Below are 3,522 nucleotides of genomic sequence, written 5' to 3'. Positions count from 1 at the left end.
GTTTCACCCACAGTGACATGGGGTCATTTAGTGGGACTGTAATAACCCAGTGTTGTACCTCCCGTACCCAGCAGAGTAATGCACGGCTGGTGTCTCCTTTAGCTCGAGGCGAGTCCTTTGTGAAGAAGCACCGGGAGCAGCTCCGTCGTCGGATGAGAGTGATCTATCCCATCCTGGCGCGCTTACGGGACATAGGGGCAATGAACAGTGATGAAGAGGAGGAGGTGCTTAGTATGCAGAACAAACAAAAGGTGATGAACGAGGCCTTACTGCAGCTGGTTGAGCGGAAAGGAGCTCGGGCCCAAGAAGAACTCTACCAGAGTCTCAGAGAGACGGACCCTTACCTTGTACAGGACTTGGAACAATCCAGCTAGGGCCTGGAGATCCCGCTGACAGCCACCTGTGCTCCCGGCAGCTGCCCCTGCCAGTCTGGGGTGTGAACATATTCTTCCCTTTGTTACTTACGCAGCATCATAAAGCTGGTGTGATACGAGGAGCTTTTAATCACAGTGTCCTTTAGGCCACCGCTACCTCTCACTCTTCCTTGGTCTCTCAGCATTTCTTCTTAGGATCTACCTGCTCTCATCTTCTCCTACTCGCAGTCTGGGGGAGCATTTCCTTCTGTCCTCTAGACAAAATAGGGGTCTTAGGCTCCCGGCCGTCAGTACCTTGTAGACCCCTTTGTGCGAGGTTTCTGCATGTCTTCTCCTTAGAGACTGAAGAAGGGGTTGCATCTTTCCAAACATACAGCCGATCTCTCAGTTAACCAAGCTTTATTTGGAATGAAAGAGAGGAACATTTTTAAATAAACATAAATCATTTTTTCTCATATCCAAATGTTTGCCTCAATTTTAGAAAAGTGTTTTTCCTGTTTCGTTGCAGAAAAGGAGGAAGACAAGGAAAGTTCTGACATGATCCAGCAGACAGATTAGCCTTCTGCCCATGTCCTGCCCCAGAGAACCTACGCTAGAGCTGACCTCCTTGGTCTGGCCCATCCCCCACCCCCCTGTGTGGGACCATCCCCCACCCCCCTGTGTGGGACCATCCCCATGCCTTTCAGAGCCTCACTCTTCAGCAGAACTGTAGCGGGTGGTCCCCCGCTCCTGCTGGGAAGGGCTTAAAACAGCCCTGGCAGAGGGCTGCAGCTGAGCTGATTGGGGAAGCAGCCACAGCTGGGCCACGCCCCATCAGGCCACAGCTGGCCTGGATAAAGAGGCTGTGAGCCAGGAGCCTCTCTCTGCCTTCAGAGGGAGAAGGGCCTGGCTGCAGGGAGCTAGACACAGGGTACCTGAGTGGAGTAGGGCCGGGGAAAGGCTGAGGAGCTGGGGAGCTCCAGCCTGGAAAGCCCCAGGCTGCAGCCTAGCAGAAGGCCAAGGGGTACTGGGGGTTGCAGAGGGCAGCCCAGGGCTAGGTCAAGGCAGCAGGTCCAAACCCAACCTTGCTGATGATGAGTGGCCTATACTGCAGTCTGCCCCAGGGAGCGGGGGCTAGTTGGACACTGGCAGTGGCCTTATCCTGAGGCGAGGTAGGGATAGTAGGTGGGGGATCCCCTGGGAGGGAAGACCCTGAGAGAAAGGGGTTACTGCCAGGGGGCAGCACCCCAGCTAAAAGGGCACCGGGGTCCAGGGAGGGACACGGGGGCCAGAGGACAGGCGGATCACCAGTCTGCAGATGGTGCTCCAGGATGCTGGAAGAGCTAATTCCCAGAAGAGACCAGCAGGAGGTGTCGCAGGGGTGAGTCTGCACCTCTACAAGAACAAATGGCCTTTTACCCACGGAGAGACTCTGTTTCCTATTTCACAGTCCTTCATCTCTGGAAAGATCCTGCTGGCTCCTCTCCAAACCCAGCCCATCCAGCTCAGAGGGGCAGGGCCGGCTTTAGAAAGAGCGGGGCCCGATTCCTGGGGCCGTCGCCCCCAGGAATCGGGCCGCGTTCCGGCCAGGGCTCCGGCCAGGGTCGCGGGGTTTGGGTCCGGCTCGGAGCCGACCTGCAGGGGCCGGAGCCGAGCCGAGCCGCGGAGGCGGGCCGGCCCGGAGCCGAGCCGAGCCGTGGGGGCTGGGCCGGGCCAGAGCTGAGCCACGGGGGCCGGGCTAGGCCAGAGCCGAGCCGGGTCAGAGTCGCTGAGGCCGGGGGTGCTCGGCTGGCGCACTCTGCCAGAACTGGGGCCAGAGTGAGCTGCTTGGCCGGGGCTGGACTGGGCCGCGCTGCGCCTCCCCGGAACCCTTCTCGCGCCCCCCGCCACCCCAGCTTACCTGGGGCTGCCAGCCTGCCTGCCCGCCCCTGCTTCTTTTCAGACTTCCCGCAAACCTCTGATTCGCAGGAAGCAGGGGCGGGGGAGGAGCAGGGGGCAGAGCGTGCAGGGGAGGGGAGGAGGGAGAAGTGAGCTGGGGGCGGGGTGGAGAGCTGCGGCACGGGGCCCTCTTAGAGCTGAATCGGCCTAAAGCCGGCCCTGCGGAGGGGTACTGGGCTAGGCCACTGGTGATGGTTGGGGCTATTGTGAGAGTGTTTTAATGGCCGCTTTGCTGCACCTTGATGGGTTTGTCCTGTGGCCTTTAAGGCCTGGCTGTCTCCCCCGGAGAGCTTTCACAGAGAACGTATCTCCCCCTCTGTTTGGTTTACAGTAAGAAAATCATTCCTAGAATTAAGTTTAGCAGAGTCTGTCCCTCCTACATCTACCGTATAACCCCTGGCTGCTCTGTGGGGATACCCTCGCACCGAGAAGCCCCACCTTGTAGAGGGCAGGGCTTTCTTGTCCTAGGGACTCCCGAGATAACCTGGTATCAATACTACACACCTGCGTTACCTTCTGTCACCGCTCTGGTTGGGCTGCCCCTTCCAGTCGCCCCCTGCTCCGCTGTGAGGGAATCCAAGCCTCTGTCCCTGAATCCCGGGTGTTTTAAGCCTCCAGAGCCTGAACGGAGTCCAGCCACTGCCCAGTCATGGGGTGCGTAGGCCCGCTGCTGCCGTGCAGATCTGCAGTCTAACGCGCCCTTCTCAGAACTGGAACCTGCTCTCCAGCTGCCTCGCCCCGGCCTCAGTGTTAACCCTTCAGGTACTTAAACACACCCTCTTCCCAGAACTCCACCCCAAGGCGGGAAGCGTCTGGTTTACACTCTCTCTCTCTCTCTCTCAGCAGCACACAAGCAGTTGTAAGCAAATAACACACAGACACTTGGACAAGCACCGAACACAATTGCTGTTTTATACCCCAAAGAGTACAAATCACTTAGACACACCAACCATCCTACCCACAATGCCCCTCCCTAGCTCAACCTTCCCTTAGAAGTCTTGGGGGCCACCTGGGCTCAGGGAGGAAGGTAGGTAGGGTTCCCCCGCCTCATCAGCCTTCTCCATGTTGGGTGGCTGCTCCTTCTCCTCTTGAGCTAGTGACAAACCAGGAAGCTCAGCTCCTCCCTCTGTATAACTTTGAATCCCCTCTGTCAGGTGACATCCTGCCAGCCTCAACACCTGACCAAACCCCCTAGTAGGTGGCCGCCATAGGAAAACAACTGCTCTGCTAG

The 3,522-nt window shown here is 58.2% G+C and overlaps 1 long non-coding RNA gene across 1 annotated transcript; it reads right to left on the bottom strand.

Moving 5' to 3' along the window:
• Positions 1-612: 612 nt before the first annotated feature.
• On the bottom strand, positions 613-2,935 carry LOC135980596 (uncharacterized). The gene is made up of 2 exons (XR_010597586.1): positions 2,796-2,935; positions 613-771 (listed from the first exon to the last, which is right to left on the bottom strand). It is a non-coding gene; the product is annotated as an uncharacterized LOC135980596 (long non-coding RNA).
• Between the last annotated feature and the right edge of the window lie 587 nt (positions 2,936-3,522).

The sequence above is a fragment of the Chrysemys picta genome, unplaced genomic scaffold (genome assembly GCF_011386835.1).
Source record: "Chrysemys picta bellii isolate R12L10 unplaced genomic scaffold, ASM1138683v2 scaf4838, whole genome shotgun sequence".
NCBI classification, from domain to species: domain Eukaryota; kingdom Metazoa; phylum Chordata; order Testudines; family Emydidae; genus Chrysemys; species Chrysemys picta.
Note: the sequence above shows the minus strand (reverse complement) of the source record. Positions and strands in the feature narration are given on the sequence as shown.